The sequence below is a fragment of the Arachis hypogaea genome, chromosome 20 (assembly GCF_003086295.3).
Source record: "Arachis hypogaea cultivar Tifrunner chromosome 20, arahy.Tifrunner.gnm2.J5K5, whole genome shotgun sequence".
NCBI classification, from domain to species: domain Eukaryota; kingdom Viridiplantae; phylum Streptophyta; class Magnoliopsida; order Fabales; family Fabaceae; genus Arachis; species Arachis hypogaea.
This window is the reverse complement of record NC_092055.1, coordinates 77,758,517-77,783,691: the sequence shown is the minus strand read 5'-3', so window position 1 is coordinate 77,783,691 and position 25,175 is coordinate 77,758,517. Positions and strand designations below refer to the sequence as shown.

The following is a 25,175-nucleotide window of genomic DNA, read 5'->3' as shown; positions in this document are numbered from 1 at the left end:
CTTATTTTCCTTGTTGTGTGCATTATTCTCTTTCTATGATTGTAATCTTTGATTTGTTTAATTTTTTATGTCCATTATTTTGTGTATTCATGCATTTATATGATTGAGGTCATCATTTCATTTAGCTCACTTACCCAAATAGCCTTACCTTTTATCTTCCTTTGTTAGCCAAATTTGAGCCTACGATTAACCCACTTTGTTTTTAATTTTATCACATTACAAGCCGTAAAGCAAAAAATAATAAAAGTCCCCTATTTGGATCTTTGATTAGCTTAGGCTATTGTGTGTGTCACTTAAGTGTGGGAAATCTTGGCACATTGGGTGAATAAAAGGGTAGTTTTGTATTTTTGTTGTAAATATTGGGAATTGGGTACATGCTCATGTGTAATGAATGTAAAACCTTATGCATTGATGATCTTGTATATAGAAAGAAAAATGAGAAAAAATAAAAGAAAAAAGAAAAAAATATAATAAATGTGAAAAAAAAAGAAAAAAATATAGAAAAAGAAAGAAATAAAAGGGGACAAAATGCCCCAAGCAAAGCTCAATGAGGGTCAATGCATAAGTGTTGTAAAATGAAAAAGAATACATGAGTGTGTGGAAAAGTGAGAAAAAAATGGGTAGTTAGGTTAGCTTTGAAATTGCATAGGATGTCATAGGTTAGGTGGGAAGTTTAAGCTTATCAAAGATTCAAATTTCAAGCTCACTTAATCAAATATGCATCCTTACCTTAATCCTAGCCCCATTACAACCTAAAGAAAAGACCTCATGATACTTTTATGCATCCATGAAATATATGTTGATTGTTAGAAGAAAAATAAATCTTAGAAAGCATAATTAGGGGAGAATTGAGAGAATCGACCCTACACACTTGAGCGACTAGAGTGCAAACACTTCCGGTGAGGGTTCGATGCTCAATTCCTTGATTCCCAACTTTCATGAGCGTTCTTCTTGCAAGTCTACTTGAACTTCATTTTGATATTTAAATTGGTAGAATTCATGAGTCGTCAAGGGACCTTAGCCCTACTTGTGCATGTATGTCCTGGAGATTGATTTATTTTTAACCAAGTAGGTAGAATCATTTTGCATTTAGTCGCATTCATATAGATAGATGTATATAGTTTAGGTTGCATTTAGATTACTTCACATTGAATAAATGTTGATACCCCTTGTTTCTCTCTTGGTTTAAGTATGAGGACATGCTTGGTTTAAGTGTGGGGAGGTTGATAAACCACATTTGTAGGGTTTATCTTGTGTTGAAATCGCTGGGCACGTTTTCTATTTAAAAAATCACGTGCGCCCATCGGCGCGTATGCGCACAGTGCGCGTGCGCGCCCCTTGAAGTTTTCGCAATCCACGCATGTGTGTACCGTGCGCGTGCGCGTGGATGATGTTTCTCAAATCTTTGGCTTTTCCATGATTTCTACACTTTTCATGCTTTTCTCTTCATTCCTTTGGTCCATTCCTAGCCTTTTCAATCTAAAATCACTAACAAACAAATCAAGACATCTAGTGGAATCAAAGGTGAGTTAAATTTAGCTAATTAAGGGCCTAGAAAGCATGTTTTCACACTTAAGCACAAATTAGGAGACAATCATAAAACCATGCTATTTCATTGAATAAATGTGTGTAAAAGGTGATGAAATCCCCCAAATCAAGAACAAGATAAACTCTAAATATGGGGTTTATCACACGCCTTTGATACCAAGTGGCACGCCCAGCCTTTTGGGATTTCAACCTCTTCTCTAGAATCTTGTACTAGTGTGCCACGCCATGCTGCTCAGGTGACACGCCCATTCATTTGCGGCTTTCTTAAGCTTGGCGTGCCACGCCTGGCTCATGAAGTGGCACGCCCAAGTGTCATTTTGAAGCTGGCGTGCCATGCCTTCGATACCAAGTGGCACGCCCAGGTGATGATCCCTTCTAGAGTGATGAACTGGCGTACCACGCCCATGGCTCAACTGGTACGCCCATAGTATGTGAGGGGTTAGGCGTGCCACGCCCCTTTAGTGGCCTTCATTATTGCTCTCTGGAAAATTACACTGGGGTGCCACGCCCATATAATTGCTTGAGATTCCCGTCTGGACTTAAATACTAGCGTGCCATGCCCATACAATTTTGTGGCGTTTGTTCCAAGTGGCACGCCAGCTTCACACGCCCAGCTTGTTTTGTTGTTTTTCTTCCCTTTTTGATGCTTTTTTCCACCCAAAATTTAGCAAAACCCATTTTAAAGCAATGTACAATAATATTCATCAATTAATTCCTGAATTGCAATGATCAAATGAGATTATGCTCTTTTATGGTCTTTTTTAGACAAGAAAAAAGGGTAGATGATGCAAGTGATGCCAGGGCATCTTGGCCTGTTTCACTGACCTTCTTCTTTACTATTTTAGGATAGTTTCATGCATTTTCTTAGTAAATAAGCAAGTTTTGGGTGAATATAAACTTACATCTTGATTCAAGCAAATATTGTGAACTTTACATGATTTCATGAGAATTATGCATGAATTGAATGATAAAATGGATGATGCATGATCTCATGACTTGAAACAAACCTTTGATGCACCTTGTTTGTTTGATTTCAGGACAAAGGAAGCAAAGAAGAGCCACGTTAGCAGCTACGTTAGTCTTACTAACGTGACCACTAACGTGGAATGGGAGCAAGCTTGCAACCTTAGTGGTAAAGTTACCACCAATAACGCCTTCGAAAGCCATCATCACCCATGTTAGTTACATTAACATGGGAACTAATGTGGAAGGGAAAAGAAGCTCCAACATTAGTGGTAAAAGTAAGCACCACTAACGTTCCAAAAGGCCACACATAGCCACATTAAGAGTCACGTTAATCTAATTAACGTGAACTCTAACGTGGAGTAAGAAGAGATCGCCAACGTTAGTGACACTCACCTTTGTCACTAACGCTGGATCAAGCCAAGATTGCCTATGTTAGTGGTCACGTTAAGACCTCTAACGTGAATGGTAACGTGGAGCAAGGGATGATATGCCAACGTTAGTTACACTAACCTTTGTCACTAACGTTGGAGATGGCAAGCACACCCACGTTAGTGGTCACGTTAATGCCATTAACGTGAACCACTAACATAGAAGGAAGGGACGTTTTGAAGCGTTAGTGACAAAGGTAAATGTCACTAACGCCCTCAAGTTTTGGCATGCCCACGTTAAGGGCCACGTTAGTTACACTAACGTGGATCATTAATGTGGGAAAGAGGGACAAAGAGCAGCGTTATTGGTAAAAGTAAGTGTCAATAACGCTTGCAAAGGGCTAAGAGGCTACGTTAGTGATCAAGTTAGTACCACTAACGTTGAAGTTAACGTGGATCAACTGGTTTGGAACATTAGTAACAAAGTTATCGTCACTAACGCTTTCGAACCTAAGTTTACACTTAACGTTAACGCCACTATTGTCCTAACTAACATCCTACTATGCCTAACTCACATTCTTTCTGCAAGCAAAGTTGAGCCCACTGAAGACTGGAACTACTTCGACTAAAGATCAAGGGTCCATATCCAAGACTTGAAGATCTAACTAGAAGATCAAAAAAGTAGTATATATAGGGATAGTTTTGAATTAAAAAAAATCGGTAATTTGGGAACTACACTTTGTACATTTTACTTTCTCTGCAACATCTAGTTTAATTTCAGAATGTACTCTTCTCTATCATCTTCCATTTCCAGAGCTATGAACAACTAAACCCCTTTTCATTGGGTTAGGGAGCTCTGTTGTAATTTGATGGATCAATTATAGTTTTCATTCTTCTTCTTCTTTCTTTTCCCTTGATTTACTAGAAAGCTTTCGATCTTAAATCAATTGGTTAGTTGTCTTGGGAAAGAAACTCTCCATAATTGGATCTCCTCTGAGCCTTGGAAATGGAATGAGGAGATCATGCTAGAATTGCTTTCTCATGTTGGACCAAATTAGGGTTTGGATGGATATAGTGACATAAAATCCTACCAACACTTTGATTTGGAAATACATGTGGTATAATCAGTGACCATACTTCATCTCTTCCCATAAGCAATTAAATCAAGGAATTGGGCAATTGTTCAAGCTTAGAGAGATTGGGTTGCGAAGGAATTGGGATCCAATCACTTAAGATTGCCAAAGAGATCAATGAATGCATTGATTGAGGAACAGATGAGAATGAACTTGATCCGGAGAATGCAACATCTCCTAAGCCCAATGAATCTCCCATTTCTGATCTTACCCATTCTCTTTACCTTTTGCCATTTACTTTTATGCTCAACTCCCTAAATTCCCATTTAAGATTCTGCAATTTACTTTCTGTAATTTACATTCTGCCATTTATTTCCAGCACTTACATTTTTTGTTATTTGCTTTCCCGCCATTTAATTTTCTGCAATTTCTCAACTCAATTTCTGCTTATCTCATTTAGAACATTCCTCTAATTAAAGTTGCTTAACCAATCAATCCCTATGGGATTCAACCTCACTCTATTGCGAGTTTTTACTTGACGACAATTCGGTATACTTGACGAAGGGAAATTTGTTGAGAGACAAGTTTCCGTGCATCAAGTTTATGGCACCGTTGTTGGGGATTGATTTTGTATCGACAATGATTAAGTTAGAGGATAACTAGATTGAGCAATTTTCTTTTGTTTTGTTTAATTCCATCTGAGTGATTTACTTTCAGTTTTAGTTATTTTCTTCCCTTTTTCCCTGGCCCGTTTGTTGTGTTTTTTTCTTTGTTGTTTACAATTTAGTTCACTAACCCACTAACTATTTGATACATTGCACCACTCACACTAACAGCCATTCTAACAAGAGTAATTTCTTCATTCATTTTCTTTCTTGCTTTTTGCTTTGTTGGTTGTATGACAGGTAGAAGAAGCGGGGCTTCAACTTCCTTTGATTCTGAACCTGAGAGGACCTTCCTTAGATTAAGGAGGGAAGCAAGAGGGAAGTGAGTCGTTGGTGCTGAGGAAGAGGAAGAGTATTTTAAAACAGACATGGAGGAGAATATGGAGAATCACCATGAAGAAGAAGCTCACAACCATGCCAGAAAAGGCCCAGTAAATCATGCTGGGAAAGAGAGAAGAGTTCTAGGCTCTTACATCAATCCAAACCCAGGAAATTGTGGAAGTAGCATCCAAAAGCCAACCATACATGCCAATAACTTTGAACTAAAGCCCCAGCTCATCACCCTCGTTTAGAACAACTGTGCATTCAGAGGAAGCGCCCAAAAAGACCCCAATCAACATCTAACCACCTTTCTAAGGATATGTGATACTGTGAAGTCTAATGGTGTTCATTCTGACACCTATAGACTACTTTTGTTCCCCTTTTCACTCAGGGATAAAGCATCTAAATGGCTGGAATCTTTCCCGAAGGAGAGTTTAACAATGTGGGAAGATGTGGTGAACAAATTCATGGCGAGATTTTACCCTCCTCAAAGAATCCACAGGTTGAGAGCTGAGGTACAAACCTTCAGGCAACAAGATGGTGAAACTCTTTATGAGGCATGGGAGAGGTTTAAGGACTTAACAAGAAGGTGCCCGCCAGACATGTTCAATAAATGGGTACAATTACACATTTTCTATGAGGGTCTTTCTTATGAATCAAAGAAGGTAGTAGACCACTCATCCGGGGGATCTCTAAACAAGAAGAAGACCATTGAGGAAGCCATAGATGTCATCGAGACTGTAGCTGAGAATGACTACTTCTATGCTTCTGAAAGGAGCAACACTCGAAGAGTGATGGAGCTGAACCACATGGATGCACTGCTGGCTCAAAACAAGATGATCACCAAGCAGCTGGCTGACTTTACTAAGAAAATGGAAAGAAACCAAGTTGCAGCAGTCACCACCTCATCAGCAGCTCAAGAAAGAGTAAATACAGAGGAAGAGAGTGACCGAGAACAAGCCAACTATATTGGGAACTCACCTAGACAGACCCATGATTTATACTCCAAAACTTATAATCCTGGTTGGAAGAACCACCCAAACTTTGGGTGGGGAAATCAACAAGATCAAGGCTAAGACGAGAGATGTCACAACCCCAACAACAATGCAACTCACCAACATTCTACACAGAGATCATATTAACACCCACCCAATAATACCTCTCAACATCTATATCAAAACCAAAATGGCCCTTCTCACCCTTCCAACCTCAACCCACCATCACCATTCGAAGATAGACTCTCCAGAATTGAGACTCTACTTGAAGGTATATGCAAGGAAGTCCAAGACAATAGAGTGTTCAAGGATGAAGTACGAGCTAATATCAAAAACCAGAGAGACACCATCAAGAGGCTGGAGTCTCAAGTGGGATATCTCTCTCAGCAGATTCCTAAGCCTACTGATAGCTTCCCAAGTGACACGGAGAAAAACCCGAGAGGTAAAGCAAAGAAAGTAAGATGGGAAGAACGCAAGATGATCATTATAAGTGATGAGGGGAGTGTGGAAGAACTGAACAAACCATTAGAACACTCTCGAAATATTCCAGTAGAGAAGCAAGAAGAGAGTGACCAAGAAACCAACCCCACACATAAGGAGGAGTTAAGGGATAAGGAGATTCTGAACCCATATGCACCTTTTCCCCAGAGACTCAAGTGAGGCGTAGAAAGGAAAGTGTACTCAAAGTTCCTCGACATATTTGCATGTCTCCATGTAAACATACCATTCATTAAGACTCTCCAACAAATGCCCTCATACATTAAGTGTATGAAAGAGCTGCTGACCAAGAAAAATTCACTAAAGGGAGGGCAAACAATAGTGATGAATAAGGAGTGTAGTGCTATCATTCAAACAGAGTTGCCTACAAAAAGAAAGGACCCAGGGAGTTTTCACATTTCTTGTGCTATAGGAGAAACAAGGATTGATAAGGGACTCTGTGACCTGGGAGCAAGCATCGACTTAATGCCTTTATCCCTCATGAAAAAGCTTCAGATCAATGAGCTAACGCACACGGATGAAATCATCAAGTTGGTTGACAAAAGTAAAAAACAAGCAATAGGAGTGGTTGAGAACGTGTTGGTGAAGGTTGGAAACTACTTCCTTCCCACAGACTTTGTTATCTTGGAGATGGAAGAGAGTCACCTCCATCCAATCATATTGGGAAGACCATTCCTAGCCACAGTCAGAGCACTTATAGATGTGGAGCGAGGAGAGCTAATACTGAGGATACATGATGAACAACTTACCTTCAATGTCTTCAAACCCTCACAAGAAGCAGATCAAGAAAACAAGGAATCAAGGGAGGATCACAATAAGGCACAGGTGGAAGAAACAAGCACTGAAGCACAAACAATACCCCTGGGAATCCCTTTGGTTGAGAAACAATACTGTCAGAAGGCACAACAGCTAAGGAAAACCCAAGAGAAGCTAAACCCACCAGAGTCATATGAGACCAGCAACAAAATTTTCCTAGAAAAAGAGGCCACAAGGAGCAGGGTAGCATTAAAAGAAACAAGGAAGAAGGCGCCAATGGGATGGAGGAACAAGAAGATCCCTACAGAGGATTTCTCTCCAGGGGATGAAGTAATCTCTACTCATTTCCCAGCTATTCCACCTCATCTCCCCACCATTCCATCTCAGCTACCTCAAGTGTACACCATCAGCAGAATTCTCTCCTTGGAACATGTGGAGATTCTTAATGGAGCCAATAGAGATAGATTCACTACGAGAGGGGAAGATTTGAGGCATTACCAACCACCCCGACAAAGGCTAAACGTCAAGCTAATGATGCTAATGAAGTTCTTCATGGGAGGCAACCCATGTTTTATATCCTTTTTTTAGGGTGTTTAAAGTAGTTAATAAAGCAAGGTTCATGAATCCCAATTCAACTTTGACAAACACTTAGATGAAACCTTGTATGCAACATATACTAAACAACAAGTTTGGTGTTCAAGGCACACTATAAGGACATAAACACAATTCATATCGTGTTAATCTTAGAGCCTTAATCAACTCTTTTTACACTACATGGTCACAAACTAAGTTTGGTGTCACAAATATTGCATACATGAACACTAAATAGGTCAGTTGGTTTGCGTTCATGGATAGCATTTAGATGTTTAAAAACAAAAATCTAAAAAGTAGCCAGTCCACTCTTTAACTTTTGCCACCAAAAATTCAATGCTAACTTTTGCTTTCCTTTTGTCTTGTGTAGGAAATAAAGGAAGGATTGAACAGAATTGATGAGACCAATTGAGAAGGGGGTTCGGCCACTTCCCAAAAGGGGACTATACACATGTCTTCAAAAGGGGTACATTGGAAAGTGTTGCCTTGCAACATTAGAAGAAGGATATCCTTGGAGACCGAACCAAGAACCTCATAAAAGTGATAATCCTTGTGCTCATTTCATGCCAAACCCCAACCGTCCATCCTTAACCCATAAAGATTGATCCACACCTTCCACTTATTCATTACCCTTCCATAAAAGTGGCCCTCTCATTCCGTATCGTCCCACATTCCAGAACCCTCTCCTTATATTTCTTACTTCCAAAAAACACCCTCAAAACTTCTTCCTCCATCGAAAGCTTTTTCACACACTCTCATAGCTACATCTTTTAAGATGCAATCATCCATACTTCTATAAATTTGAAATCAAAGGTCACTCATGGCATCGTCGAGCTCTAAAAGAAGAAAAGGGAAGGAGCCTATGGAGCAACGCCCTTTTGATGAAATGAAATTTAGAACCTTTCACCATGCATTACAATTTAGGTGGATGGCTGATAAAGAGATCATATATGAGCTAGGTTTTCAAGTCAAGAAAACTGAGTGCCCCAAAATCACAGAGAAGGTGGAAAAGAGAAGATGGGAGCTCCTAACTGATCCGGTCACAAAAGTAAACGCAACTCTTGTGAAAGAGTTTTATGCAAACGCCGTCAGGTATGATAGGGCAGATGAATCCTATATAAGCTTTGTAAGAGGGGTAACAGTGGATTTTAGTCCCATGAACATCATGAGGGTGTTAAAGCTATAAACCATACTATTTGCAGAAGAGAGCTATCAATCCAGAATAGATAGCAGTCCCAATTATGACCAGATTGTGAAAGATATCTGCATACAAGGAGTAGATTGGGTACAAGATTCCCATAGGAAGCCCAAATTCATTAAGAGAGGGGATCTCACCCCTGAAGCAAAGGGGTGGTTTGAAATTGTAAGGAGATCCATCCTCCCGCCGGAAACAACTCAGAGGTGAACCTTAAGAGAGCAACAATGGTGCAATGTATACTCATAGGGGGAGAGATCAAGGTTCACGAACTCATAGCTCAAGGCATTCGGAAGTTAGCTGAGAAAAGTGATTCTGGAGGAAGGTTAGGCTACTTGATAAACCCATATTTTATGATATATTTTGTGCTTAATTTGAGTGATTTATTCAATCCTTCACCCACTTATTCATATTAATTGCATGGTTTTACTTCTCCTTCTTATTATGTGATGTATGTGAAAAACATGTTTCCTATGCTTTAAAATTGATTATTTTTAATTAATTACCTTTATTTCCATTCAATGCCGTGATTAGTGTGTTGAGTAGTTTCAGATCTTCTAAGGCAGGAATGACTTAAAGGATGAAAAAGGAAACATACAAAAATGGAAGGAAAGCGCAAAACGGAGTTTCTGAAGAAACTGGCATCCACGCGATCGCATGGGCGACGCGGACGCATGCCAAGCGCGAATCAACAGTGACGCGGCTGCATGACTGACGTGACCGTGCGCCTTAAGCAGAACACATATGACGCAGCCGCATGACCGACACGACCGCGTGACAAGAAAAGCTCCGAATGACGCGACCGCATGACCCACGCGGAAGCGTGACAGAGGCCACACACCAGAAATTGCAAAAAACGCTCATAGCAAATTCTGAAGTCCTTTTTGGCCCAAATCCAATTCTAGAAGGCATAGACCAGAGGTTATGAAGTGAGGGAATGCATCCATTCAAAGGGAGCTCGCCAATTTAGTTATTTTCCATGATTTAGAATTAGTTTTGGAGAGAGGCTCTCTCCTCTCTCTTTTAGGATTAGGATTTAGGATTTCTCTCTTTAGGAGTAACCCTCGATCCCAGGTTTAATGTTCCTTTGCTTTAAGCTTCCCTTTCACTTTTATTCATTCCATTACTTCAATTGATTATTTACTTTTGTAATTTGATTTATGAATTCTGCTATGTTACAGAATTTTATTTGAATTAATGCTATTTGAAGTATTTCAGTTTGACATGGCGTTCTTTTATTTATGCTATTGTTGCTTTTATTCTGAAGACATTTTTATTCCAGTAGATTTACTTCCCCTTTTGGTTTTGGTTAAGAAATCAGTAACTCAGGAGTTGTCAAACTCAAACATGATTGATAATTGTTATCTTTGTTAATTGAATTGAACTTCAATAATCCCAATCTTTTCTTAGGAAATAAATAGGATCCGAAAATCAAACCAATTAATCCCTTGACCTTCCTTTATCTTAGTAAAGGTTAACAAAGTGGAATTAAGATTCAATTCTCATCATCATTGATAAGGATAGCGAGGATAGAACCTCTAATTTCTCATACCTTGCCAAAAGTTTATTTATAGTCATTTATTTATTTCACTTGCTATTTAAATTACTTGTTCTTCATTTACTTTATTTGCTAATTAAACTATTCGCTCTTCATTCTCAAAACCCCAATTTACAACCTCCATAACCAACAGTAAGAACATGCGTCCCTACAGTTCCTTGAGAAGACGACCCGAGGTTTGAATACTTCGGTTAAAAATTTATTTAAGGGGTTTGTTACTTGTGACAACCAAAACTTTTGTAAGAACGGTTGATTGCTTGGTTTAGTAACTATACTTACAACGAGAGTTTACTATAACGTCTAAACCATCAATTTTCAGTTCTTCAAAATGGCGCCGTTGCCGGGGAACTGCTAACGTGTGCCTTATTATTGGTTATTGTAAATATTTTTCTTTTGCTTGTTTATTTATTTTTGTTTCTCCTTTTTATCTTTATTTGCTACCATGAATTCTCACCCCTCTCGCTTTGAGTTTGGGTCTAACTTTGTTGAAGGAAATAGAAGTTACAGCAGGAATATGCATTAAGGTCAGACCAATCAAGGATGGATGGAGCCAAGAGGATCTAATCAATCCTTCAGGCAACAACACCCTCCAAGATATCATGAACAACGACCATTCTACAATGCATACCCAGTTGAAAGATATGGTGGACAACCTTGTAACTACCAACAAGCCCCACCCCGTGCCTATAGACCATCCTCTCAACATAACCTCGAACCGCCACACTCACAAGCTTCTCTTCACCATTCGCCACCGTATGATCCTTTCCTACCCCAGTTCCAATCCAATCACTCCCAAGCACCACCACTTCCCTATGTTTTATGTCCAAATCCATCACCTAGAGAATCAGAAGTTTGCCTCAAGGAAACAGTAAATAAACTTCAAACAACCATTCGACAACTGGAGCAAACAGTAATTCAATTAGCTTCTAGACGCGCGAACATTCAAGGACCAACCACAGCCCCATGTGGAAAATCTAATGATGAGCGTAGCATGAAGGAAACACTAGAGACTCCAGTGGACAAGACAGAGAATGAATTCGTACTAGAACAAGTAGAAGAAGCTGTCATTGTACAAGAAGAAGAGTTGGGTAAGATCAGAAATGGGGGATTCATTGGGCTTAGGAGATGTTGCATTCTCCGGATCAAGTTCATTCTCATCTCTTTCTCAATCAATGCATTCATTGATCTCCTTGGCAATCTTAAGTGATTGGATCCCAATTCGTTGGCACCCCAATCTCTCTAAGCGTGAACAGTTACCTAATTCTATGATTTAATTGCTCATGGGAAGAAATGAAGTATGGTCACTGATTATACCACATGTATTTTGAAATCAAAGTGTTAGTAGGATTTTATGTCACTATATCCATCCAAACCCCAATTTGGTTCAACATGAGAAAGCAATTCTAGCATGATCACCTCATCCCTTTTCCAAGTCTCAGAGGAGATCCAATTATGGAGAGTTTCTTTCTCAATACAACTAACCAATTGATTTAAGATCGAAAGCTTTCTAGTAAATCAAGAGTAAAGAAAGAAGAAGAAGAATGAAAACTATAATTGATCCATCAAATTACAACAGAGCTCCCTAACCCAATTTAAAGGGGTTTAGTTGTTCATAGCTCTAGAAATGAGAAGAGTACATTCTGAAATTAAACTAGAAGTTGCAGAGAAAGTAAAATGTACAAAGTGTAGTTCCCCAAATTACAGATCTTTTTTTTCATTCAAAACTATCCCTATATATACTACTCTTCTGATCTTCTAGTTAGCTCTTCAAGTCTTGGATATGGGCCCTTGATCTTTAGTTGAAGCAGTAACAGTCTTCAGTGGGGTCAGCTTTGCTCGTAGAAAGAATGTGAGTTAGGCATGGTAGGACGATAGTTAGGACGTTAGTGGCGTTAACGTTAAGTGTAAACTTGGGTTCGAAAGCGTTAGTGACGATAACTTTGTTACTAACGTTCCAAACCAGTTGATCCACGTTAACTTCAATGTTAGTGGTACTAACGTGATCACTAACGTAGCCTCTTAGCCCTTCGCAAGGACTGCTGATGTTGTTGGATTCTGACCTCCCTGCACTCAAAGTGGACTTTCTGGAGCTACAGAACTCGAAATGGCGCGCTTTCAATTGCGTTGGAAAGTAGACATCCAGGGCTTTCCAGCAATGTATAATAGTCCATACTTTGGCCACGTTTAGACGACTCAAACTGGTGTTCAACACCAGCCCTCTGCCCAATTCTGGCGTCCAGTGCCAGAAAAGGATCCAAAACCAGAGTTGAACGCCCAAACTGGCACAAATACTGGCGTTCAACTCCAAGAAGGACCTCTACACGTGCAGCACTCAAGCTCAGTCCAAGCACACACCAAGTGGGTCCCGGAAGTGGATTTATGCATCAATTACTTATTTCTGTAAACCCTAGTGACTAGTTTATTATAAATAGGACTTTTACTACTGTATTAGACATCTTTGGACACCTGGTTCTTAGATCAGAGGGGCTGGCAATTCGGCCATGCCTGGACCTTTCACTTATGTATTTTTAACGGTAGAGTTTCTACACTCCATAGATTAAGGTGTGGAGCTCTGCTGTTCCTCAAAGATTAATACAAAGTACTACTGTTTTCTATTCAACTCATCTTATTTCGCTTCTAAGATATTCATTCGCTCTTCAACCTGAATGTGATGAACGTGACAATCATCATCATTCCCTATGAACGCGTGCCTGACAACCACCTCCGTTCTACCTTCAATTGAATGAGTATCTCTTAGATCTCTTAATCAGAATCTTCGTGGTGTAAGCTAGAATGATGGCGGCATTCAAGAGAATCCGGAAGGTCTAAACCTTGTCTGTGGTATTCCAAGTAGGATTCAATGATTGAATGACTGTGACGAGATTCAAACTCGCGATTGCTGGGCGTAGTGACAGAACGCAAAAGGATAGTAAATCCTATTCCAGCATGATCGAGAACCGACAGATGAATAGCCGTGCCGTGACAGGGTGCGTTGACCATTTTCACTGAGAGGATAAGATGAAACCATTGACAAGGTGATGCCTCCAGACGATTAGCCGTGCCGTGACAGGGCATTTGGATCATTTTCCCGAGAGAAGACTGAAAGTAGCCATTGACAATGGTGATGTATCACATAAAGCTAGCCATGGAAAGGAGTAAGATTGATTGGATGAAGATAGCAGGAAAGCAGAGGTTCAGAGGAACGAAAGCATCTCTATTCGCTTATCTGAAATTCTCACCAATAAATTACATAAGTATTTCTATCCTTTATTATTTATCTTTTAATTATCTAATCCAATCACATTTAACCCTACCTGACTGAGATTTGCAAGGTGACCAAAGCTTGCTTCATACCAACAATCTCCGTGGGATTCGACCCTTACTCACGTAAGGTATTACTTGGACGACTCAGTGCACTTGCTGGTTAGTTGTGCGAAGTTGTGAACCATGGTATTGTTATCATGTTTTTGGAGCCATTACCAGGGAAAGAAAGAGCAATGAATTTCACATAATCAAAGTGTAATCACAATTTCTGCGCACCAAGTTTTTGGCGCCGTTGCCGGGAATTGTTCGAGTTTGGACAACTGACGGTTCATCTTGTTGCTCAGATTAGGTAATTTTCTTTTTGTTTTGTTTTCAAAAATTTTTCAAAAATCTTTCAAAAATTTCTCCTTTGTTTTCGAAAAAAAAAATGTGTTTTCAAAAATGTAATTTTCTTCAGAATTTTTAAAGAATGAATTCTAGTGTTTCATGAAGCATGGCTGGCTGTAAAGCCATGTCTAATACGACTGTAGGGTATGTTAGACGTGTCATGTCTGAGTTACATACTAAAGCTTGGCTGGCTATTAAGCCATGCCTGACCCTTTGATTGGAGCTTTAGAGCATAAGATTCCTGGAATTCATATTAAAAATTTTGAATCCTTATTTTTCTCTTTTCTAAATAATTTTCGAAAAATATAAAATAAAAATCCAAAAAAAAAATTAGAAAATCATAAAAATCAAAAATATTTTTTGTGTTTCTTGTTTGAGTCATGTGTCATGTTATAAGTTTGGTGTCAATTGCATGTGCATCTTGCATTTTTCGAAAAAAATCATGCATTCATAGTGTTCTTCATGATCTTCAAGTTGTTCTTGGTAAGTCTTCTTGTTTGATCTTTGCATTTGCATGTTTTGTGTCTTTTCTTGTTTTTCATATGCATTCTTGAATTCTTAGTGTCTAAGCATTAAAGAATTCTAAGTTTGGTGTCTTGCATGTTTTCCTTGCATTAAAAATTTTTCAAAAATATGTTCTTGGTGTTCATCTTGACATTCAAAGTGTTCTTGGTGTTCATCTTGACATTCATAGCAGTCTTGCATGCATTCATTGTTTTAATCTAAAAATTTCATGCATTGCATCATTTTTCTTGTTTTTCTCTCTCATTATTAAAAATTCAAAAATAAAAAAAAATATCTTTCCCTCTTTTCTCTCATAATTTCGAAAATTAGATTTGACTTTTTCAAAAATTTTTAAAATCTAGTTGTTTTTATGAGTCAAATCAAATTTTCAATTTAAAAATCTTATCTTTTTCAAAATCTTTTTCAAAAATCAAATCTTTTTCATTTTTCTTAGTTATTTTCGAAAATTCTAAAAATATTTTTCAAAAATCTTTTTCTTATTTTTATACCAAATTTTCGAAAATAACAATAACAATTAATGTTTTGATTAAAAAATTTCAAGTTTGTTACTTGCTTGTTAAGAAAGATTCAAACTTTAAGTTCTAGAATCATATCTTGTGATTTCTTGTGAATCAAGTCATTAATTGTGATTTTAAAAATTCAAATCTTTTTCAAAAACTAATTTCTATCATATCTTTTCAAAAATATCTTCTTATCTTATCTTTTTTCAAAAATTTGATTTCAAAATATCTTCTCTAACTTCCCAACTCCTTATCTTTTCAAAATTGATTTTTTTTCAACTAACTAACTAACTTTTTGTTTGTTTCTTACCTTTTTCAAAATCACCTAACTAACTCTCTCCTCTATTTTCGAAAATATCTTCCCCCTTTTTAAAAAATTTCTTTTTAATTAACTAATTATTTTATTTTTATTTTGAATTTTCGAAAAAACTACTAACCTTTTTCAAAAACTATTTTCAAAAATCACTAACTCTTTTTCAAAAATTATTTTCGAAATTTCCCCTCTCTCATCTTATTTTATTTATTTATTCATCTACTAACATCTCTCCCTCACTCCCCAAAAATCCGAACCCTCTCTCTCTCTGAGTTCAGATTTTCTTCTTCTTTTCTTCTACTCACACAAGGACCTCTATATTGTGGTATAAAGGTTCCCTATTATTATTATTATTATTTTTTCTGTGTCCTCTTCTTTGTCATATGAGTAGGAGCAAGGACAAGAATATTCTTGTTGAAGCAGATCCAGAACCTGAAAGGACTCTGAAAAGGAAACTAAGAGAAGCTAAAATACAATAATCCAGAGATAACCTTTCAGAAATTTTCGAACAAGAAGAGGAGATGGCAGCCGAAAATAATAATAATGCAAGGAGAATGCTTGGTGACTTTACTGCACCTAATTCCAATTTACATGGAAGAAGCATCTCCATTCCTGCCATTGGAGCAAACAACTTTGAGCTGAAACCTCAATTAGTTTCTCTGATGCAGCAGAACTGCAAGTTTCATGGACTTCCATCTGAAGATCCTTTTTAGTTCTTAACTGAATTCTTGCAGATACGTGATACTGTTAAGACTAATGGAGTAGATCCTGAAGTCTACAAGCTCATGCTTTTCCCTTTTGCTGTAAGAGACAGAGCTAGAGTATGGTTGGACTCTCAACCTAAAGATAGCCTGAACTCTTGGGATAAGCTGGTCAAGGATTTCCTAGCCAAGTTCTTTCCTCCTCAAAAGCTGAGTAAGCTTAGAGTGGATGTTCAAACCTTCAGACAAAAAGAAGGTGAATCCCTCTATGAAGCTTGGGAGAGATACAAAGAACTGACCAAAAAATGTCCTTCTGACATGCTTTCAGAATGGACCATCCTGGATATATTCTATGATGGTCTGTCTGAGTTATCTAAGATGTCATTGGATACCTCTGCAGGTGGATCCATTCACCTAAAGAAAACGCTTGCAGAAGCTCAAGAACTCATTGACATGGTTGCAAATAACCAGTTCATGTACACTTCTGAACGGAATCCTGTGAATAATGGGACGGCTATGAAGAAGGGAGTTCTTGAGATTGATACTCTGAATGCCATATTGGCTCAGAACAAAATATTGACTCAGCAAGTCAATATGATTTCTCAGAGTCTGAATGGAATGTAAGCTGCATCCAACAGTACTCAAGAGGCATCTTCTGAAGAAGAAGCTTATGATCCTGAGAACCCTGCAATAGCAGAGGTAAATTACATGGGTGAACCTTATGGAAACACCTATAATCCATCATGGTGAAATCATCCAAGTTTCTCATGGAAGGATCAAAAGCCTCAACAAGGCTTTAATAATGGTGGAAGAAACAGTTTTAGCAATGGCAAGCCTTTTCCATCATCCACTCAGCAACAGACAGAGAATTCTGAGCAGAACTCATCTAGCTTAGCAAACTTAGTCTCTGATCTATCTAAGGCCACAGTGAGTTTCATGAATGAAACAAGGTCTTCCATTAGAAATTTGGAAGCACAAGTGGGCCAGCTGAGTAAAAGGATCACTGAAATCCCTCATAGCACTCTCCCAAGCAATACAGAAGAAAATCCAAAAGGAGAGTGCAAGGCTATTGACATAACCAAAATGGCCGAACCCAATAAGGGAGAGGAGGACGTGAATCCCAAGGAGGAAGACCTCCTGGGACGTCCAGTGATCAATAAGGAGCTTCCCTCTGAGGAACCAAAGGACTCTGAGGCTCATTTAGAGACTATAGAGATTCCATTGAACCTCCTTATGCCCTTCATGAGCTCCGATGAGTATTCCTCTTCTGAAGAGAATGAGGATGTTACTGAAGAGCAAACTGCCAAGTTTCTTGGTTCAATGATGAAGCTGAATGCCAAATTATTTGGTATTGAAACTTGGAAAGATGAACCTCCCTTGTTCACCAATGAACTAAGTGATCTGGATCAACTGACATTGCCTCAGAAGAAACAGGATCCTGGAAAGTTCATAATACCTTGTACCATAGGCACCATGATCTTTAAGGCTCTGTGTGATCTTGGTTCAGGGATAAACCTCATGCCCCTCTCTGTAATAGAGAAACTAGGAATCTATGGGGTGTAAGCTGCTAAAATCTCAATAGAGATGGCAGACAATTCAAGAAAATAGGCTTATGGACAAGTAGAGGACGTGTTAGTAAAGGTTGAAGGCCTTTACATCCCTGCTGATTTCATAGTCTTGGATACTGGAAAGGAAGAGGATGAATCCATAATCCTAGGAAGACCTTTCCTGGCCACAGCAAGAGCTGTGATGGATGTGGACAGAGGAGAATTGATCCTTCAATTAAATGAGGACAACCTTGTGTTTACAACTCAAGGATCTCTCTCTGCATCCATGGAGAGGAAGCATAAAAAGCTTCTCTCAAAGCAGAGTCAACCAAAGCCCCCACAGTTAAACTCTAAGTTTGGTGTTGGGAGGCCACAACCAAACTCTAAGTTTGGTGTTGAACTCCCATATCCAAACTCTAAGTTTGGTGTTGGAGAGTCTCCACAATGCTCTGAAAATCTGTGAGGCTCCATGAGAGCCCACTGTCAAGCTATTGACATTAAAGAAGCACTTGTTGGGAGGCAACCCAATTTTTATTTATCTAACTATATTTTTCTTAGTTATATGTCTTTATAGGTTCATGATCATGTGGAGTCACAAAATAAACAAAAAAATCAAAAACAGAATCAAAAACAGCAGAAGAAAAATCACACCCTGGAGGAGCATCTGTCTGGCGTTCAACGCCCAGAAAAATTGCAACAAATGGGTGTTGAACGCCCAAAATGGGCACCAACCTGGCGCTGAACGCCCAGAGTTGTGTGCAAGGGAATTTTACATGCCTAAATTGGTGCAGGGATGTAAATGCCTTGACACCTCAGGATCTATGGACCCCACAGGATCATCTCAGGATCTGTGGACCCCACAGGATCCCCACCTACCTCATCATCTCTCTTCTCATTCATGATCATCCCTTCTGTTTTCCATTTACCACTCACATCCATACACCCACTACCTTCAAAATTCAACATCTCTCTCCCACCCAATCCCACCCATATGGCCGAATACACACATCCTTCCATCTCCTCCATATCTTCTTCTTCTTCTTATATTCTTTCTTCTTTTGCTCGAGGGCGAGCAACATTCTAAGTTTAGTGTGGTAAAAGCATAGCTTTTTTGTTTTTTCCATAACCATTGATGGCACCTAAGGCCAGAGAAACCTCTAGAAAGAGGAAAGGGAAGACAAAAGCTTCCATCAAGAGTCTATAGCTCAGTGGTAGAACATTTGACTGCAAATCAAGAGATCCCTGAGATACCTCAGGGGATACATTTTCTTCCACACAATTATTGGAAGTAACTAAGGGTGGAACATCAAGAGCACTCCATCATCCTTCATGAAATAAGAGAAGATCAAAAAGCAATGAAGGAGGAGCAACAAAGACAAGGAAGAGACATAGAAGAGCTCAAGGACATCATTGGTTCCTCAAGAAGGAAACGCCACCATCACTAAGGTGGATTCATTCCTTGTTCTTATTTCTTCTATTTTTCGTTTTCTATGTTAAGTGCTTATCCATGTTTGTGTCTTCATTATATGATCATTAGTAGTTAGTAACTTTGTCATAAAGTTATGAATGTCCTATGAATCCATCACCTCTCTTAAATGAAAAATGTTTTAATTCAAAAGAACAAGAAGTACATGAGTTTCGAATTTATCCTTGAACTTAGCTTAATTATATTGATGTGGTGACAATGCTTCTTGTTTTCTGAATGTATGCCTGAACAGTGCATATGTCTTTTGAAGTTGTTGTTTAAGAATGTTAGATATGTTGGCTCTTGAAAGAATGATGACTAGGAGACATGTTATTTGATAATCTAAAAAATCATAAAAATGATTCTTGAAGCAAGAGAAAGCAGCAAAGAACAAAGCTTGCAAAAAAAAAAAAAATAGGCGAAAAAAAAATAGAAAGAAAAAGAAAAAGCAAGCAGAAAAAGCCAAAAGCTCTTAAAACCAAGAGACAAGAGCAAAAAGCCAATAACCCTTAAAACCAAAAGGCAAGGGCAAATAAAAAGGATCCCAAGGCTTTGAGCATCAGTGGATAGGAGGGCCTAAAGGAATAAAATCCTGGCCTAAGCGGCTAAACCAAGCTGTCCCTAACCATGTGCTTGTGGCGTGAAGGTGTCAAGTGAAAACTTGAGACTGAGCGGTTAAAGTCAAGGTCCAAAGCAAAAGAAGAGTGTGCTTAAGAACCCTGGACACCTCTAATTGGGGACTTTAGCAAAGCTGAGTCACAATCTGAAAAGGTTCACCCAATTATGTGTCTGTGGCATTTATGTATCCGGTGGTAATACTGGAAAACAAAGTGCTTAGGGCCATGGCCAAGACTCATAAAGAAGCTGTGTTCAAGAATCATCATACTGAACTAGGAGAATCAATAACACTATCTGAACTCTGAGTTCCTATAGATGCCAATCATTCTGAACCTCAATGGATAAAGTGAGATGCCAAAACTATTCAAGAGGCAAAAAGCTATAAGTCCCGCTCATTTGATTGGAGCTATGTTTCATTGATAGTTTAGAATTTATAGTATATTCTCTTCTTTTTATCCTATTTGATTTTCAGTTGCTTGGGGACAAGCAACAATTTAAGTTTGGTGTTGTGATGAGCGGATAATTTATACGCTTTTTGGCATTGTTTTTAGTATGTTTTTAGTAGAATCTAGTTACTTTTAGGGATGTTTTCATTAGTTTTTATGTTAAATTCACATTTCTAGACTTTACTAGGAGTTTTTGTGTTTTTCTGTGATTTCAGGTATTTTCTAGCTGAAATTGAGGGACTTGAGCAGAAATCAGATTCAGAGGTTGAAGAAGGACTGCTGATGCTGTTGGATTCTGACCTCCCTGCACTCAAAGTGGATTTTCTGGAGCTACAGAACTCGAAATGGCGCGCTTCCAAATGCGTTGGAAAGTAGACATCCAGGGCGTTCCAGCAATGTATAATAGTCCATACTTTGGCTAAGTTTAGACGACGCAAACTGGCATTTAACGCCAGCTCTCTGCCCCATTCTGGCATCCAGCGCTAGAAAAGGAACCAAAACCAGAGTTGAACGCCCAAACTGGAACAAATACTGGCGTTCAACTCCAAGAAGGACCTCTACACGTGAAGCACTCAAGCTCAGTCCAAGCACACACCAAGTGGGCCCCGGAAGTGGATTTATGCATCAATTACTTATTTCTGTAAACCCCAGTGACTAGTTTATTATAAATAGGACCTTTTACTACTGTATTAGACATCTTTGGACGCCTGGTTCTTAGATCAGAGGGGCTGGCCATTCGGCCATGCCTAGACCTTTCACTTATGTATTTTTAACGGTAGAGTTTCTACACTCCATAGATTAAGGTGTGGAGCTCTGCTGTTCCTCAAAGATTAATGCAATGTACTACTGTTTTCTATTCAACTCATCTTATTTCGCTTCTAAGATATTCATTCGCTCTTCAACCTGAATGTGATGAACGTGACAATCATCATCATTCCCTATAAACGCGTGCCTGACAACCACCTCCGTTCTACCTTCGATTGAATGAGTATCTCTTAGATCTCTTAATCAGAATCTTCGTGGTGTAAGCTAGAATGATGGCGGCATTCAAGAGAATCCGGAAGGTCTAAACCTTGTCTGTGGTATTCCGAGTAGGATTTAATGATTGAATGACTATGACGAGCTTCAAACTTGCGATTGCTGGGCGTAGTGACAGAACGCAAAAGGATAGTAAATCCTATTCCAGCATGATCGAGAACCGACAGATGAATAGTCGTGCCGTGATAGGGTGCGTTGACCATTTTCACTGAGAGGATAAGATGAAACCATTGACAAGGGTGATCCCTCCAGACGATTAGCCGTGCCGTGACAGGGCATTTGGATCATTTTCCCGAGAGAAGACCGAAAGTATCCATTGACAATGGTGATGTATCACATAAAGCCAGCCATGGAAAGGAGTAAGACTGATTGGATGAGGATAGCAGGAAAGCAGAGGTTCAGAGGAACGAAAGCATCTCTATTCGCTTATCTGAAATTCTCACCAATAAATTACACAAGTATTTCTATCCTTTATTATTTATCTTTTAATTATCTAATCCAATCACATTTAACCCTACCTCACTGAGATTTGCAAGGTGACCATAGCTTGCTTTATACCAACAATCTCCGTGGGATTCGACCCTTACTCACGTAAGGTATTACTTGGACGACCCAGTGCACTTGCTGGTTAGTTGTGCGAAGTTGTGAACCATGGTATTGGCATCATGTTTTTGGCGCCATTACCAGGGAAAGAAAGAGCAATGAATTTCACATAATCAAAGTGTAATCACAATTTCTGCGCACCATTGAAATTGTGATTCAAAAAATTGGTATGGCGAACTAGTGATCTCAGCACTTCCTCACAACTCCGATGCAACTAACCAGCAAGTGCACTGGGTCGTCAAAGTAATAAACCTTACGAGAGTAAGGGTCGTTCCCACGGAGATTGTCGGCTTGAAGCAAGCTATGGTCATCTTGTAAATCTCAGTCAGGCAAATTCAAATGATTATGAGGTTTTCATAATTAAAATATAAATAAAATATAAAATAAGATAGAAATACTTATGTAATTCATTGGTGGGATTTCAAATAAGCGTATGGAGATGCCTGTTGCTTCTCAATCTCTACTTTCCTACTGTCTTCATTCAATCATTCATACTCCTTTCCATGGTAAGTTGTATGTTGGGGATCACCGTTGTCAATGGCTACCATCCGTCCTCTCAGTGAAAATGGTCCAAGTGCGCTGTCACCGCACGGCTAATCATATGTCGGTTCTCACTCATGTTGGAATAGGATCCATTGATCATTTTGCGTCTGTCACTATGCCCAACACTTGCGAGTTTGAAGCTCGTCACAGTCATTCCATCCCAGATCTTACTCGGAATACCACAAACAAGGTTTAGACTTTTCGGATCTCAAGAATGCTACCAATTGATTCTAGCTTATACCACGAAGACTCCGATCTTTCGAGATGGAAGCTAAGAGATATACGCTCAAGCTATTGCAGATAGAACGGAAGTGGTTGTCAGGCACGCGTTCATAGGTGAGAATGATGATGAGTGTCACGGATCATCACATTCATTAGGTTGAAGTGCAAGTGAATATCTTGGAATAAAAATAAGCTTGAATTGAATAGAAAAACAACAGTACTTCGCATTAATTCATGAGGAACAGCAGAGCTCCACATCTTAATCTATGAGGTGTAGAAACTCCATCGTAGAAAATACATAAGTGGAAAAGGTCTAGGCATGGCCGAATGGTCAGCCCCCAGAACGTGATCAATGGTCTCAATTTCGAAATATGAAAGCTGGATACAAAATAAATCTCTAAAAGTAGTTTTTATACAAAACTAGTAACTAGGGTTTACAGAAAATGAGTAACTAAGTGTAGATAGTGCAGAAATCAACTTCTGGGGCCCACTTGGTGTGTGCTTGGGCTGAGCTTTGAAGCTTTCATGTGTAGAGAATCTTCTTAGAGTTAAACGCCAGGTTGTATCCTGTTTCTGGCGTTTAACTCTAGTTTGTAACCTGTTTCTGGCATTTAACGCCAGAATAGGGCAGGAAACTGGCGTTTGAATGCCAGTTTGTGTCACCAAAACTCGGGCAAAGTGTGAACTATTATATATTGCTGGAAATCCATGGATGTCTACTTTCCAACGCAATTGAGAGCGCGCCAATTGGGTTTCCTTAGCTTCAGAAAATCCATTTCGAGTGCAGGGAGGTCAGAATCCAATAACATCTGTAGTCCTTTTTCAGCCTCTGAATCAGATTTTTGCTCAGGTCCCTCAATTTCAGCCAGAAAATACCTGAAATCATAGAAAAACACACAAACTCATACTAAAGTCCAGAAATGTAAATTTTGCATGAAAACTAATAAAAACATAGTAAAAAATAATTAAATTATACTAAAAAGTACCTAAAAACAATGCCAAAAAGCATATAAATTATCCGCTCATCACAACACCAAACTTAAATGGTTTCTTGTCCCTAAGCAACTGAAAATCAAATAGGATAAAAGGAAGAGCGGGACTAGTAACTTTTTGCCTCTGAACCGTTTTGGCATCTCACTTTATCCTTTGAAGTTCAGAATGATTGGCATCTATAGGAACTCAGAATTTAGATAGTGTTATTGATTCTCCTAGTTCATTATGTTGATTCTTTAACACAGCTACTTTATGAGTCTTGGCCGTGGCCCTAAGCACTTTGTTTTCCAGTATTACCACCGGATACATAAATACCACAGATACATAACTGGGTGAACCTTTTCAAATTATGACTCAGCTTTGCTAGAGTCCCCAATTAGAGGTGTCCTAAGCACACTCTTTTTGCTTTGGATCATGACTTTAACCGCTTAGTCTCAAGCTTTTGGCTTGACACCTTCACGCCACAAGCACATGGTTAGGGACAGCTTGGTTTAACTGCTTAGACCAGGATTTTATTCCTTTGGGCCCTCCTATCCATTAATGCTCAAAGCCTTGGATCCTTTTTACCCTTGCCTTTTAGTTTAAAGGGTTACTGGCTTTTTGCTCTTGCCTTTTGGTTTAAAGAGCCCTTGGATTTTTCTACTTGCTTTTTCTTTTTCTTTCTTTTTTCTTTTATTTTTGCCATTTTTTTTCGCAAGCCTTGTTTTTCACTTCTTTTTCTTGCTTCAAGAATCAATTTTATGATTTTTCAGATTATCAAATAACATTTCTCCTTTTTCATCATTCTTTCAAGAGCCAATAATTTTAACACTCATAAACAACAAATTCAAAAATATGTACTGTTCAAGCATTCATTTAGAAAACAAAAAGTATTGTCACCACATCAAAATAATTAAACTAATTTCGAGGATGAATTTGAAATCATGTACTTCTTGTTCTTTTGTTATTAAAAACATTTTTCATTTAAGAAAGGTGATGGATTCATAGGACATTCATAGCTTTAAGACATAGATACTAGACACTAATGATCATGTAATGAAGACACAAATATAAAAAAAACATAAAGCATAATTTTCGAAAAATAGAAAAAATAAATAGATAAATAGACAAGGAGATTAAGGAACGGGTCCACCTTAGTGAGGGTGGCGTCTTCTTCCTCTTGAAGAACCAATGATGCTCTTGAGCTCCTCTATGTCTCTTCCTTGCCTTTGCTGCTCCTCCTTCATAGCTCTTTGATCTTCTCTAATTTCATGGAGGAGGATGCAATGCTGTTGGTGCTCCACCCTTAGTTGTCCAATGTTGGAACTTAATTCTCCTAGGGAGGTGTTGATTTGCTCCCAATAGTTTTGTGGAGGAAAATGCATCCCTTGAGGCATCTCAGGGATTTCTTGATGAGGAATTTCCTCATGCTCTTGTTGAGGTCCATGAGTGGGCTCTCTTGTTTGCTCCATCCTCTTTTTAGTGATGGGATTGTCC

At 38.8% G+C, this 25,175-nt stretch overlaps 2 non-coding genes across 2 annotated transcripts; both read right to left on the bottom strand.

Annotated features, from left to right (window-relative positions):
- Positions 1-5,441: 5,441 nt before the first annotated feature.
- Positions 5,442-5,545, bottom strand: LOC112788335 (small nucleolar RNA R71). The gene has a single exon (XR_003195703.1). It is a non-coding gene; the product is annotated as a small nucleolar RNA R71 (small nucleolar RNA).
- Positions 5,546-16,440: 10,895 nt separating this feature from the next.
- Positions 16,441-16,548, bottom strand: LOC112788549 (small nucleolar RNA R71). Its single transcript, XR_003195909.1, has one exon. It is a non-coding gene; the product is annotated as a small nucleolar RNA R71 (small nucleolar RNA).
- Positions 16,549-25,175: the final 8,627 nt, after the last annotated feature.